At 40.9% G+C, this 16,610-nt stretch overlaps 1 protein-coding gene across 2 annotated transcripts in view; it reads right to left on the reverse strand.

Moving 5' to 3' along the window:
• LOC107226445 (leucine-rich repeats and immunoglobulin-like domains protein 1) overlaps nt 1–16,610 on the reverse strand; it is a 296,998-nt gene that overhangs the window by 205,322 nt on the left and 75,066 nt on the right. For both annotated transcript variants that reach the window (XM_046732867.1, XM_046732866.1), the window contains exon 3: nt 5,022–5,066. The gene's annotated coding sequence lies outside the window, so the exon portion shown is untranslated. The remainder of the gene's footprint in view (nt 1–5,021; nt 5,067–16,610) is intronic.

The following is a 16,610-nucleotide window of genomic DNA, read 5'->3' on the forward strand; positions in this document are numbered from 1 at the left end:
TCTTCTTCGCACAAGTAACTACGGATACGGATAAGTAACTGCGCTTACCTCGTTCGACGTATATGATATATTATAATCAGCAAATGAAGGAAAAACAAGTTGTTTAACGGTGTGCAGCGACGTGATTGAAAGAAAATTGACAGAAAGATTGAGAATCTAGTTAGGTAAGGGATAAAATTCATTTCGACATCATTTGGATTGTTTGCCGAAAAAAGTAAAAACTTAACGTGTTACACGTCATATTTCCCAAGTATACATTTTTGTATCGCTTAGCAATGGTGACTGATTTTTTTTTTTTCATAATCAAAAAGCTGCATCTACGTAGTTTTAATAAATTACAAAAATTCGGTGAAATGTAATTTAATATCGAGGCTTTGGTATTATACTCTGGTGAAGCGTGTGTGTGTCTGTGTGTATTGTGAACGTCCACATGCGATGGTGACAAAAATCTGAATACAAAATCTCTGTTATCTATGAACAGATACGCATAGATCGTGCAGGAATATAACACGAGTAGTAACACGTTTCATCCCTCCCCTGCAGGTTGTGCGGTAGCGTAAATTGAATTTCGCTTTTGAAATCGTTTTACCATATTTGGTGTATCTTTTTTCTTTGTCTTTTTTCCTCTTTTTTCCTTTCCCTCTCGACTTCCGTGCTATTTTTTTTTTTTTTCATTTAAATACATGTAAATGTTGGCAATACGGTTTTCGAGATTTTTAACCTATGTTTTCGATTAATTTCTAAATTTCGAGTCATTGCGCGACACCCGCTCGCTCACCACTATTTCCTTTGGCTGTGTATTTGTCGATACATTTTTTTTTTCATCCAAAATGAATTTCTCCCTACACCGTTGCACTTACTGCATGAAAATCAATTTAGGCATTTCAAAGATTTCCTTTCTGCATTTCACACACGCCGCTGTATCCTCCTCGTCTTTTTTTCCTGCGGTATATATTTTAATTTTTTCTCTTCTCCTTCGCCACTTAAATATTACAAAAAGAGAATGTGGAAAGGACAGCAGCTGTAAAATAAGGTGCTCGTCCGCCATGCTCCGCGTATTACAGGGAATGGACGGTATATGCCCGCGGCTAGGCGGCGCTGCGCAGTTAACGACAAAAGCTTCACGATAATTGGCGTTATTACATTGATAGCTGCAGGAACAATTAGGATCTTGGTTATTCGACTCGATGGCTCAAGAGAGCGAGAACGTGAGTGAAAGAGATGAGAAAGCGTGATCGCTCCGAGAGTGCCAAGATACGCTAGTAGATACGCTCTGCGGCAACTATATATGCATAATAAATATATCGTCATCGTATATATACGCGATAGTCAAAGTTTATCGTCGGAGACAGAAATCCCATCCGTAGTAGCTGTAATAATGTTTGTTTGCAGCGTTACATCATTCTCTCGGGAGCTGATTCAATCCATGAATAATATCATGGGGAATGTTACAAATTATTGCAACCCCCTGTATGCTCTGCCGGCTAACCCTGTTAGCCTCCAGGTGTGATGCAGTCACGAGGATACGTGTATTATGTGTTTATGCGTGTGTGTGTGTGTGTGTCCGATGGAATGAATCCGAAGTATGTACGTACGTATCGCAAACGAATTTGCATTTTATAAATTAATAAATAACATCTGAAATGTGTTTCTGCAGAAAACCCGCAACATCATTGATCGCAGGACAGTGAAAATACCAGGAATTATATCATATAGATGTTAATCATCGTGCGGAATGTGTGAATTATATATACGTATATGTGGAAAAATAAAAACGAAGTATAAAAAACATACTAGGAAACAAACCGTGTGGAAAATTTATGAAATACATCAAAGGGATTGATCACCACAACGAGTGCAGAGAGTACATATTTGGAGTATGGAGTAAAATTAATGCACGGAAATACAGCACTTTTTCAAAACTCAGAGCTGAATTGTTCAGGATACGTTTATAAAATAATTTATTTTTATCAATGAAAATCAAAATAACTAATATTCTTTTCGAAAGAAAATTCTATAAACTGTATCGCGGTAACACACTTCACATGTTATTTTTAAATTAGCAATCCGATCTTACACACACACATTGCTTTTGACATCGAGTTCGTTTTCTGTTGTTTTTCTAAAATAACTTAGTATAGATGTTTGTGATGATGAGTCAGTTGAATTTAATCACAAAGATTCAACTAACAAAACTAACATTAAAAGTATAGGTTTTTCGGTAAAACATATTCACATCGATTTATCATCAAATTAAACGAAACAATCTATTTTTCAGCCCTATCAATTGGTTGTAAAATCCTGCAAGTTTTCAAATTTATTCATCCGGACCATCATTTTCTAAAAGCCTGTTTTTCAGATTTTGAAGGTTCAAAAACGTAACGATTCGTTAGAATCAGAGAAAGTGATTTTCTACCGAAACCAATACTTTTCTTGTATTATATTCATCAAAAGTGATGACAAGTAAAAAATCAATGCCATACAGCGTAAGATTTCAAATTCAGAATAGGAAAATCGTTTAATATTTTTTTTTCTTCTTTATAATATATAATAATTCTCAGGACGGAAATAAAATACTGGGGATTTTTAAGAACGCAGGATAGCCTGTACACTGAATGAAGTTTGAGAGTAAGGTAAACTTACGGCTCAAATAAACTCTGAATAAGAAACGAAGACGGAGATTCTTATTTTTTTTTTTTTGTTATATATATATATTTTTTTTATCCTCCTACTTTTCATTCGTCGTTCTTTTTCTTCAGCTTCTCTTTTCCTTTTTCTACCGCACCAATTAAAAAGCCCACTTAGTTCACTATGCCGAAGTTTTCCTCCGCCAAGTAAAAAGGATCAAAGACTTGCATATAGGGTCGATCTTGAAAGGATTTCCCTGCTAACGTAGCATCTTCATCATGCCTGGGTTTACTCGCTGAGTGTATTAAAAGGAAATTCACGAGAACCGTGAGGCAGTTGAACCTCGCCTTTATATATCTCGCTGAATATTTGCTTTAATCATATTTAGGTTTTTTTTTTCTTATTCTTATATCCGATGAATAATTCGTATAACCAATCATAGAAAAGACGATGAGTAAAATCTTCGAGAGTGAAACAGATCGATCTCAAACAAAAGCGAACGATCCAATTCTCACATGTAATCTTTCTTCCTGCTCATTTTGGTCGCGGTTTTACAATAGACACGTCGCAAAGTGTATCCGCTTCGACATTAAATGTAACCAAGGAAGGTTCTCCATCGTCGGGCGACAACCTCGCCCCAAAGACTGGATAGTTTATTAATTTGCGAGGTAAAATGTCCCGGAGACCCCAAAGCGATCCCATCAACATGACCCGGGCGAATTTCTGAAGGCAAAAGCACTCGCCCAACCAGCCGCCCGAGGGTCTCGCCTCTGATTTATACATTGCCGATACGTCAGGGTGGAGTACGAAAGCGGTAGCGAGGAGGGTCGATTTGCACGGACCGAATTACAAAATACCACGAAAGCCTCCATCCTTACCCACAGATTGAGGAAGGGTCGTATGGTGGTCACTTTAAATCACAATTCGCCAGCTGACGAAACGTTCGTTTTGGGCGGAGGGAAGGGGGGAAGACGTCGAAAAATTTGTAAAAAAACAAAAGGCGCGGAACACCGGCCTTTCTCAAGACGCGAATATCCATTTTATACATAACTTTTAAGTGTACAATGGAAAGTCAAAATCTGGAAAAATCAAAGTGTAGAAAGACGAAATATCGAAAATCAGAATTGGTATAAAATTGACGAAGTCATCGATGAATTCTGTGAAATGATTGATCGGGTGTCTTCGATAAAATCGATATTATTAATGGAACCGTTTCATCTTGTAATCTTTCTCCATTTTCTACTTTGAGAAATACGCAGATGACTGAGAATTTTTATAACAAATGGGACACGCTGCGACACCCCCCGCAAGCAGCATATTTTATCCAACCAACAACACGGTTATGCGCATTACCATGTTATACATGTAACCTAGGTTCATTGTAGGTCACGAGGCGTTGCTTGGGTTATTGCACATACGCGGACAGATGTTAGCCACCTGCTTCTACATCCCCGCGTCTAGCGAATGCGTATTTAACATAGAGATTCTAATCGAGTCTCGGAAAATGCTTCGGGCCATTAAAACGCGACTCGGAGCGAAAACCCTGCCGGTCGAATATCCGTCATGCGAAATAAATACGGTGATATTTTCATACAATCATTTCGACAAATATTCGAGCGCCTCGTGCATGGCGGGCGTTTGTCGCGCGCAAGTTATTGAATTACTATTATCATCATTTTCAAATAATTACTGCCTGCAGGACATATAGTATAATGATGATAATAATAATGACTAGCTGACTTGGTTAGTTATTTCATTTGTTACGCGCCATACGTGTTTCCCAGGACTCTTTTAACCTCCTCGCCCCCGCTTTATCCGAAAAAATAAAGAAAATAGAAAAAAAAAAAAAAAAACAAGAAAAAAGAAAACGCCCGCGCCGAGAGTTAGGGAGCGAATTTATTTATCGGTTAGGGGAAATCGAGCGTGCATGCGTGTGTACGTATACGTTGGTACTCAATTTGTAACATAATTTTGTAACTTTTGGTACGGTGCCCGCGGCGAACGATCGGGGCGGGACGGGGCGGGGAAACGAGAGGCGCACAGAGGCATAATGAACAAGTGAATATACTGGTTATTACGAAGCTACGCGAAAAAAAGGGATAGGGTACAGGGGAAAGAGACGTAAATATGTAGAGCCGAGTTTTGGGGGAGAAGAGTAAAAGAGGTAAAAGTACCCTACGGTTATTTGCGAAATTATTTGCATGATAAAAGTATCCTGGACAGGAAAATATATTACATGCCTACCTAGCTACCACCAGCCATGTGTTTGAAACCGTGTCGCTACGAATACGCGACGACAAATTTAAGTCTGCTTCGGCTATATTCCGGCAAATAATAAGCACTACAATTCGATACCGAGTAAAATGGAATAAACTTCCTGTTTTGTAACTCACCGATTACGCCGCGGTCCTTGGCACCTGGATCGGGGATCGATGATCCTGAAAAAATGAAAAATTTGTTATCGTAGTTCATTGTCTGTCAGATTTCAATTTACATTGGTTTAATTCGATAACGGATTATGATACAACGTCTTTTTTCATTCATAAAAACATACAGACAATTTTTGCAATATTGTGGCGGTAACAAAACACGATAGGTATTATGTGGCATTGGAAAAGTTTCAAACGTTGCTTTCAGCCTATCGCTCAATCGGACATGGCGAGGCAAAAAGGGAGAAAGAAATGAAAGAAATAAAAAAAAAAAAAAAAAAACGAAGCGAAACGAAGGTAAAACTTGCGAGATACAAGGAAACCCTGGATTTTTGGCAACAATCAAAACTTTCACAGACTTCCCGGAAGACGAGCTTCTTCTGAAGCGCGAATGTTTCCCATCAGTTGTACAGCTTTTTTCGCCGGAGGGAAATTGCAGGTTTCGGATGAAAAAAAAAAAGAGAGAGAATTTTTTGTCGAATGAGATCGAAAGTGACGATACACGAGTGCCGAAAATAAGTCACGGGATGCGCGCGTCGTGGGGCGGCACATTGTTTGTACATACATACGAATGTGTGTTGTACATGAACCTACGCGTAACCGCGATTTCATCGACTTCGATGCCAACGTAGCGACATTTCAAACACAGCTGAACTCACATCAGCTGAGGTTATATTATAATATGACAGGGATGGGATAGGCAAACTACAACGGAAAGGTTTTAAAGGTACAGGAAGGGAGGCTCGATCAATCAGAATTATAGCGCGGGATTTGAAAGGGCTCGGAACGATGCAGTGGTAGGTTGGTATCAATGTTTTAAATCGATCATGTTTCTTCATTCAAGTTTCAAATTCGCGTATCAATCATACCCTGAAGTTCCAACACTGGAAGCAAGCAAGTAAGGAAGGAAGGAAGGCTGCTTTCAGACCCCCGGGGTGAGTAAGTCTGCGCCTCCCGGCCTCGTCGCCTGTCTGCCTACCGCAGAGCAGACTACGCGTACAACTTCACTTCACCCGGGACCATAAATGATAAGCGTAACGTAAGCCAACCCGAACCTAAGCTCGGCGTGTACGCCCACCGGATAATCAGTAGCGGAGGATGAATTCTTAACACCCACCAACCTTTGGTATTTAACACCCGCGTCGGGGACGTTCATGGTGTAACATCTGAGACCTTACTAATTTGACAAACTCACGGCTCTTCTCCTTTTACCAAAGAAAATCATCCGAGTTACTAGGTTACTCCGAAGGGAATACAAGACGTATTATACCAAGGAGTGAGAAAACCTTGGTAATTATAATTGCGGCAGGAAAATTTTCTATAATAAAATAGACTAAAACATTTTCAATTTTCATTTCATTGTACAGATGTCTCCCTGATTGCAATCATCGTGCATTGAACATTGTTTCCTACTTTATTCCTCTTTTCGAAAAGGGAAAAAGAATAATATCAGTTTTCCAGCTACGACATGCAACTGCACGCTCTATATTCAAGTGAAATCGTCAAGGCACGTAGCCCGCAGCCGTTGGTCTTTAACTAACTTCTACGTTTATTAGGTCGTATATTACAGCCTCTTAATTTTATTTGTCATTTACGTTCCTATTTACATCGGCGTTACTTGACACGAAGCACGCGGCAAACTCGACTCCCGCTTCTCGCACCTGTTTCTGGTCGCACAAATGAATTTCTTCTCTTCCTCCTGCATCGTTTTTTTCTGCACCCCCCCCCCCCCCTCCCCTCTCTCTCTCTCTTTCTGCGTTTCTTTTCCCTTTGAAAATAAAACAGAAAAACGAAAGAGATAAAGGAACCGGGAGAGGAAAAAAGTACAAAAAACAAATAGGGAATTACGAGGTACCCTTAGGTTTATACCAAGTGTTAAAGCCCTGCACCGAGTTCTCAACGCTGAGACCAACCCTTCATTCATTGCCTTGACCCAAATACTTTTTCTTCCTAAGACTGTTGTACCAGCTCACGCAGCATGGAAGGTAAAACGAACGTTGAGCACAAAACGAGACTCGGATGAATCTTTCGAGCGTCAACAGTTTTAAAATATTGTGAATTTAAGTACATTCAAATTTAAACATCAGCTATGCCTTTAAAGGGTCATCGGACGATTGGTTAATCTCATTCTTTAGAATATGTTTTACAAAAAAAAATCAACAAGGTTAAAGTAAGTAATATTACCAGAACAAAATGTTTTTCAGAAGTCACTAGTCTACAATTTTAGAATAAATCTACAGGAGCTGAGTTTACAGAATATGAGAATATTTTGCTTCATTACGGTTTACCGAATTTCAGAGAAAGCCAAAATTGCTAAATTATGTCTTTCGTCGGAAACTGAAATCATCAGGTTAACCTTTCGAACTCGAACCTGATGATAATTCAAACTGATCCTTGACGAAAACAAAAAAATAATTTCATCAGGGTAACGAATAAATGTGAAGTATTTGAATATCGATACAGAATTGTCAACTGGTTAATGTTCTACCGAACCTAAGACCAAGGAATGTCGCTGTTACAATTTTTCCTGCAATTTTATTTCAAAACGCATGCAGCCGAGTACCTGCAACTTTAAAGATCAGAACGACGATAAGCCAGTGCTGTAGTTTTCAAACGCGAAGGATAAGAGTGAACGCAGGTTAATTTGGTCACAGATCAGCTGCGAACTGCATTGTAAACTGCATCGCTGGATGGTTGCGGTAGTCGATGACGATCGTCGACGTTCAGGTCGCACGCGATCGGCTTAAAGCCTCGAGTAGCCACTTGGATTGTTGCACGATAGGCAGATAAACATAATCTACATAAAAAATGTTGCTTTTTTTCCAACTTTTCGTAAAATCCTTGCTGCGTGCTTTTTCATTCCTGACGCAATTGCTACCAAGTCTGGAACTCATCGCAGGAGTTTCTCAAAAATGCGCGACGTCATGATGCGCAAAATAAGAAAAAAATTCAATGTAGAAAATAAAAACACGCTGATCAATGTAAATTCGTCCGAGCTGCTCGATGCTTCAATTCGAACTTTCGTGTCTAGCCTTAATTATTCCTGAAAGCGTTGCCTGCGGGGGGGAAGCAAAGGGGAAGCTGAATGATTTATAGGGAAACGTGGTGGAGCGGCGTCATCAATACTGATCGCGGAACGTCCGTTAGTCCGCGAGACACGGGTCAGATTAAAATGGAAGGTGGAATTTAAAGAGGTTCCGGTTATACCGCGGGGCCTGGAAACCCCCATAAGTCAAGTATAAAACGAATCCAGGCGGGATAAGAAATTACAGTCCCTCCCGAGCGAGGAATTTTTAAATGAAATTAAATTTTTAAATAATGAAGGGAAGGAAAATTGATTCTGTGATTTGAATCATTTTACACGGTTGGCCGTATGAAATCGCTTATAAATTCCTTTCTCGAAGATCACGACTTGCTTTCTTTCTTGCGTTTTCAACAATTTTTTTTACTATTTCACAGTGAGCATAACTGAAAGCCAGTAAAACATTCAGCTGAAGAGGATGAACAAATTGAAAGAGGCGTAATAATTTTCGTTTCTCGAACTTTCTTCTTGGACGAGAAGAATACGGCCGGCACAGAGTTTGTGAGTTTATTGGTAAATACCTAGCCGCCTTTTTCTGAAGCGTATTTAAGACGTAAGGTCAAATACTGTTGCCGTCTTTGGGGAAACGTGTTTTATCTCCAATCCGTTGATGGATGAGCAAAGTTTAATGCGACGAAAAAGATTGTTAAACCTTTCAGAACTGTTTGCATTTCAACGGTTTTCCCGCTTTCGATTTTCCTCGCTTAAATATATTACACACGACGAAAAAAATCGTGTACGGGCTTTTTTCGTTACCGCGACATTTATTTCACTAGTATCTCACAACAGTGGTGACAGTAATTTTCTCAATACTTATCTATACATGCAGGTGAGACGTACCATACGGTGCAGATGTTGGGGTGGCAAAAAATACAACTGTATTACCCCAACGGAAACCGACACATTTTCACCAAGCGCTGAGATATGGTCTATCCTTATTTTTCCGTTATCCTGCTTTTCCCGAAAAGTCGAAATAAATTCGTCAAAATGAGATCGGATTCCGAGTAACGCAGATACGCAGCTCTGTGAACTGATACATACGTGGGAAGAAATCTCTTATACGAGGTAATGCGGCATAGGTAGATCCCAAACCTTATATTCGCAAAGCGTCCTAAATCCTGAGCAGTAAATAAAGAGGAGAATCTAGCGTTCGAAGACTTTTTGGCAGCGTCGAAACTCTCGGGACGTTGACTTACAGCCGCCGAGAGGGAATCGCGTGGTGGAAGGATTGAAGTACATGTCCTGCAGGCTTGTACTGGGTTTTGATAATCGATATTTCGCGTGTGTTAGACTCGACAGGCAGAGCCAGATTCTGGTTTATCTTCTACAGCGGTTGCCAGTGAAATTCCGTTCTGGAGGAATTTCCCTGATTGTTTGCCGGCTGTAGAGTGCAGGAGAATCAGGAGAAGAAGAAGAAGTAGAAACGGGAGGAATGAAAAGGAGTAGAAGAATACGGAACACCCGAGAAACGTAGCGGTTTTACCGGGATAAAGGATTTCCCTACGATTCGAAACACGGTGGAAACTATAAACACTGCTCAAGATTAATGTACCACGTAACGCATGTTGGCGGAATGCATTTACCTGGATTGCCGTTGCGGGATTACTCGGGAAAGCTTGAAGAGGGTAAAAACCATGGAAAGATGTACGCAAGAGAAGAGATCGGAGAGTGGATGAAAATGGTAAATTAGAAAATATCAGCGACGAGATGTCCGAAAGAGCGCAGCTTCTTGTGCGCTTAAAAATAACGGAATCGAAAAATTTTCGCCACCATCCAATCGTTCGGAGATTAGTCATCGGTCGTGTGTCGTGTATCTAAGTAATACGGAATATACCGGAGAAAATTTTACATGAGAACGATGTTACCGTGACATTAGAGCCGGAGGGTAAGAACGCGCCTAAGTACGCTAAAAGATGAAGGAGTCTTTGAGTAAGTCAGGATAATAATACACGTCCCGGTGCCTCCAGGGTTGTGTGTGCTCTATTTATGTTTACGTTTCGTGATTATGGTGCACTTAGCCGCTCCATTAACTCCTTTGCTCTGTAGAATCCTGGGGGTTGAGCGGCCGCACTGCCGCTGCTGCTGCTTCTGCTACTGCCGGTGGTGGTAATGGTGGTGTTGGTGCATTGATGGTAATTTGGGGATAAATTTGTTCCAACGGCAAATAGGAGCCACCGCTCTCTGCCAGGCGGCTGAAACCAAGGAGGGAGAAATACTGGGCGAAAATGGACGGTACGCTTTTACAATCCCCGACCTAGAGACAAAACACATTAGTGCGTCACGGAACTGCCCCCATTCATTCTCTCCCCAAGTTATGCCTATTTCATCTACCTCCAGCTTCTGCCTTCAAGCTCCGGAACATTTTTTTTCTACTTTATATTACGCCTGTTCCCGTTGCGCGCAACGTTCGTTTTTCAGATGTATGTTTTCTCCAGAAAGAGAAATAGAAACGACTGGGAAGAAAAAGTTTATTTACTGGAACGGGATGGGGGTAATTAACTGGAATTACAAACATTCGCGTGTAATAATTTTGCCGGAAAATTGACAGCTCGCGTTATTTATATACGCAAGGTGAATTGGCACAGTTGGAAATTACCGAAACGCGGTTAATGGATAATATATTTATTTCATCGATGCATCACTTTAGCTTTAATTTAATAGACTTCGGGTTGTAGGAAAGTGGCCTGAAATACTTGCAACCATTGCCATCAATATTGATGAGAATTCGGGGTAATCACAGTGGCGTCCTAATTTTGAAACAATAATGACGATTTAAATCTGTGCCATCGTGATAATAACTAAATCATTGCTGACCGAATCAAAAATTAACACACCCGATTAGCGATCTCCACAATCATACATATTGCATCGTTGCGGAAAGTGCAGAATACAACCCTGACCGTAACAACCTCTGAATAACGACGAATCAATCTATCATCGCTCTCTGCAACGGGGTAAAATCACTTTCCACTATATTTCCGTAGTGCGATTCAACCCATCGAATCTGCACATTTACGTATCGAATCGTTTGGTAAAGCAAAGAGTGTCAGGATTACGTTTTATCGTTGTGAAAAGCCTCGTTTCAACCGGATAACCGATACACCTCTACTATCCATACGTGCTTAGCCGTCTCGAGTGTATCAGCCTTGTCTCCCTTTTACGTCACACAGTGAACAATAACAGTTAATTACACCTTTCAAGGTATACCCAACCCCACACTCTTGGCTAGAAGTAAACCGGGTCGTGTTATAGGAGCGGAAGGAAGAGGCGGCCGAATCCTCGTGGACAAGTAACTGTCTCCGTTGAGGGGCGTAGAAGCCGCCCCCGCTAATGGCTTCCACGATATACGTATTTATAACCCCAAGTTGCTACTCGTCTCCCTCTCACTTTCAAAGTGAGACCGTTGCGTGAGCGAGTTGTCGGTCGGCTTTTGAGCGTACTGCGTAATTATTGCACTGAAATAATTTCCGCCCCTAAAGCGTCCTTTGTGCGCAACGCCGCTCCCGGAGCTTCCAAGCTCGAGGAGGGTTCGCCTGCAGCCCCCAAGTGACTGCATCCGCATCTCACTGCAAGGCGCTTCTTCCTTCGTGATCGTTGATTCCGCCACTCGAACAGATAACTTATCTCTAACTCGCGGTTGTTGAGTCGTCGAGCATTCTTCATCGCCGAGAATTTGTCGTTTCCATCGACGATTGGGTCGATACACGAAAGAGTGAGACCGTTTGCTGTTTTTTTTTTTTTTCGTTTATTTTCTTGGCACTATTTTTCATCCTTCTTCCAGGTCTTTACCTCTCGACTCTCGAGAGCCGCTGTTACACGCTGTAGGCATCCTTTGACTGGTCATATTTTTAATTGCAACATGGTAGAGAAATGCCAGCGTTCTACATCTCACGACTAGACTGCGGGGTTGTTATGCCCGCCGACTCAACCACGGAATACCTACCAAGCAACATACGTACGTTATGGAAATTCTACCAAGAACCTGCTTCGCGAAATTGCTTGGGAACAAGCAACCCTTAATGAGATGTGTTTGGCATGTCCTTTTTTTCCTTTCATTCCGCTTCCCCAAGTTTTTTCTCTGTTATTTGAGACTTTCGGCTGGGAACAACCTTATTCTTGTATCGTCGTCGATAATATTTCTTTGAAATACTCCCCAAGACTCGTCCTAGCAACTTTACAATTTTCAGATATCACGTATATACCAACTGAGTCACCTTCCCGAACTGAATTAACGCGTGTCTTCACTCACATTCCCAACCCCGTTCTCTTTTTCTTATTCCATACTTTCAAAGGGCGAATTTGACGAAAACATTCACTTATACCGAAGCAAGACCCGAGTACATAAGTATGGTTTAAAATATACCTATATACCGACATGCGTGGGTTACGCATACAGCGCACAAGTATCGTAGGGTAAACTATCTGAGTGCGATAAGACGTCGTTATGTCATATCCATTTTTGAATATACGAGCAGCACAGAGTTGTATAGCCTGCAGGAAACAGTAACGCGTTGAGCCATAAAATTCGCAGTCTAGATCCTGCCTGAGGAGAGTTCCGTACTTCCGAATTGAAAAGCCACTCGACCTCTCTGTTTATCCGCCTCGACGTTAACGCCGATGCGAAAAAAAAAAAACTATCCTTCAAGACGTTGTACAGGATACGAAAAAGGAATCAAAAACTTGATTTGAACATTTTCTGTTGCTACACATAGTTGATTCTCCTGTTTTGGAATCGAGGTATTGCACAGTCATACTATATACTGCATATACACGCTGCTAAAGATCCTGAGCAACGATTCCGCTCCGGAGGTTAAACGACTGTCTAATCAAATCTAAAACCTGCACCGCCATTAAGGAAAGTTTTAATAACTTTGAAAGTTCGTTGAAAGAGATGGTGTGTGTGGGTGTGGGTGTGTGTGTTGTAGAATCTATGGTGGGAAAGTAGATACGAAGGGAAGAAAAGAGCGAAGAGGTGAGGAAGAACATCGTAGGAACTTTTCGTCCTGAAAGTGTCCTGCGCTCGTAAACGTTCCTGCAAGAGGCTGCCTTCCACCTCGCTCTGTACTCCGAAACCCTTGTGCATACCTACGTTTACACCCCACCGTACCGTACCGAGTGTCTCTGTCGAGGAAATGAAATTTTCTCTCAAGAGTTGTATCAGCGTAAAATAAAGCAGGGATTTGAAGGCTGATTCAAAGGCTGATACCTCGCTTCCTGCTGCTCGGTGTATATATATATAAGGTATCTAAACATGCGTCCACACATAGGCTGCACTGACGGATACGCGCGCAATTGGTACGCGTAGTATGCGCGTTGTACATCCATCAATCGATAGAGAGGAATTCTTTATCTTGACTCGCACACAAACAGCTACGCATGTAATATGTATGAATGCATGCGATCGGCGGTGTAGCGTTAACCGATAAAACGTGACGGGCTTTTCAGGGAGAGGAACCTCCTCCTCGAAAGCCGTCACCTGTGTATTATATACCTATCGGCGCGTGTGCGGTCTCTATACAAGGTACATGCGAGAGCTCGGCTGTAAACCTCTTAAAGCTGTAAAGTTTAGCCTCGGCGGCAGAACCGCACTATCCAGCCAATCCGCGTCGCACATCGCTGCGTTTAGCGTTCTTGAAATATAAAGTAACTGCCTACATTTACGAGTCCGAAACGGCGACGGTAGCAAGTTTTTTGGTTTAAAAAGAGATGCTACGCCGAGGGAGGAAACAAATTCTCGATCCACGAGCTCTTAGTTTTTTTATTCCTTTACTTATTCATTTCAATTTATAGCTCTTACCTTGTGCTGAGGAAAAAAACTCTGCTCGTGTAATTTGCGAACGACGAGTTAGTACGGATTAGCCAAATCCTGAAGAACAATCTGCACCGACGACGCGACGCCGCGAGTTTGAAATGGTTTCGATAAAGTCACCGCGTCACCCCGACAATCAATCCCTGCAGGTCTCGCAATAAAATCCATTTACATAGAAATTAAACCAGCTGAGCTTCGCCGTGCGTAACTTCGTCATGGATACATAAAACCGAACTCAACTATTCATCACCGACAATTTATCGATTGTACAGATCCAGGACGGATTAATACATCCCCGGTTGCAGGGCAGCGGCAGCAGCGAACAAACGACACGCGTTCTGCATGCGAAATCTATTTTCCATTTTAGTAGGTGGTTTACCGCTGCCATAAATAATACTTTCACGGATAAAGCGGGTCTGGTTTATAAATTAATAATTGCAAACGCACTGTACTCCGCAACAATGTTGAAACGTCATTCCGTATCTTTTTATTCGTATTGTATTCGTCATTTTTGTTTCTCGTTGATTCTTTACCGAAGGGAATAACAGTTACGCAATCTACCACCCTTACGATATCGATCTATCATTTTGAATCATCAGGCTGAAAATTTGTTTGATCTATCTCTGTTAAAATCCCTTATTTTTCGTTAAGCTGTGATTCCCAAAGAAAAGAAAAGACAAAAATTGATTTTTTCTAACTAATAATTAATCGCCTAGAAGCGTGGAATGATCGATAACAAAACTGTTTTGCTTGTATTCGTCCTTCGATAATTTGCAAACAAATGAAATGAGTAAATCAGCTAATAACGCCCATTTCACAGACTCATCTTTCAACTGCGAGAATCTTTACGGAGCAGCTGCGAAAAACAACACTTTCATCATTGGTACGCCTGCTTATACACCCGGTAGGTATATCCGTACCTTGATATTAGCATACCAGCACCACTCGGCAGATACTAATGCCTATGATAATTTCTGCGAATTAGTTATTCATAAGGTTGGTTAACGGAGGATCTCTGTCTCGAGACATTAACGTCCGAGGGCGAAAACTGAGTCCCTCGTTTGCATTTGTTTGCCGAAATGTACGTTTACGCACGAAGGTGGTATACATTTAGATAGACTCGAGGTGTGTTCTAGCTCAATTTAAGTGGCTTTCAACGCTCAAATCCAACCGTTTACCGCTATCGAGCTGTACATTGAATTTTTAGATATTTTCCTACGCACGATTAACGTGTATTGATCCGAAAAAAGCTGTTTCTTTCAACAGCAGCGAGAATTTTGAAATTAACGAAACAAACTTTAACTATCAAGTAATTTAGAATTTTTTTTATATCGTTGAAATGGTATTTTTTATTTATTCCTTTTTTTTCAATCGCAGTGTAAAAAATTTACATTCGAAAGCAAAAGCTTCAAGAACCTGGCATCGTGATAATTATATTGTGACGCAAATAGTTGGGGGAATTAATTTCTTTTGACGTAATATTTAGAATAAATCGGCAAGCAAATCACTCGCAAGGTCGAACGTTGTCATGAAAAATACGGAGAAGAAACAAAGCCATGTACTTAATCTTTTCTATTTTCTACATACATCGTTTATCCTTATTAACTCGCAGGAGTTCAAGGTTGGATCGATATAATACCGCGTTACGTAATGTTGTTTTAATATCACTAATAAAGTGCACCAATAATAAGTGGGCGCAGCTTTTCTCTCTTGGTATATATATCCCGCAGGCGCTCTTATTATATATATATATATATATATATATATATATATATATACACACAACCGAATGGGTAGGAAACTGCGTTAGATTTTATCTTCCTAAGATACATACGGGTAGGTATATAGCTATTTACTTCCGTATACATATCTATACGCCATTTTGTAGGGGTTAAAAAAGCATTTCCATAAGTATCGCGGTTATGTTATGTTACGTTATGTTACGCTATGTTAGGTTATGTTAGCTACATTGTTCGAGCCATCCACTCGGAAGTAAGAAGAGATATCCTTGAGAGTTTGCCTGATAACAGTTATAAATTTTACCACATTCTTTCTCTTCCTTTTTCATTTCTCTCGTCTTTTCTCGTCTGTGTACGGTCTCAAAACTCGGCTCTAAATTTGTAATAATCTGTTTTACTACAAGTTTGGATGAGAACTTGAGAATGAAACAAAATTCAAACGACGCTAATCACAATAATGAAATATAATGTCAGTGCTGGATACACTTTGGCCGAATCACTGCGGTATAATTCTTGGCCATGAAAAATTAACACATTCATTACGGAATCATAAGCGCGGTTTTAGAAGCTGCCGCGGGAAACCCGCATGAAGGGCGAGCAGCTGCACCCTGCGGACAATTGGCTTATCTTAATAACCCACCGATTACCCAAGAAAGCGGAGTCCAAGGGTCTGGAGGAAAACACTATATCATACAGGGCAATTTACCGCGCTATAGAAAAATTAATCACTCTTTCGAGTCGGCGCCGTTTCATCCGCGTATAAACCTCCCCATGCTGAAGACGCGCTTCTCGGATGCACGTACTTCGCTCCCTCATTTTTTATAATGAGAAGTATTAAGTGGACAAAAAAGAGCAAAACTCTAGCCAAGATATTTTTCTCGATTGCCGTACGTTCGTTAATGATTAATTATTACGTCCATGAA

The sequence above is a fragment of the Neodiprion lecontei genome, chromosome 2 (genome assembly GCF_021901455.1).
Source record: "Neodiprion lecontei isolate iyNeoLeco1 chromosome 2, iyNeoLeco1.1, whole genome shotgun sequence".
Classification (NCBI taxonomy): domain Eukaryota; kingdom Metazoa; phylum Arthropoda; class Insecta; order Hymenoptera; family Diprionidae; genus Neodiprion; species Neodiprion lecontei.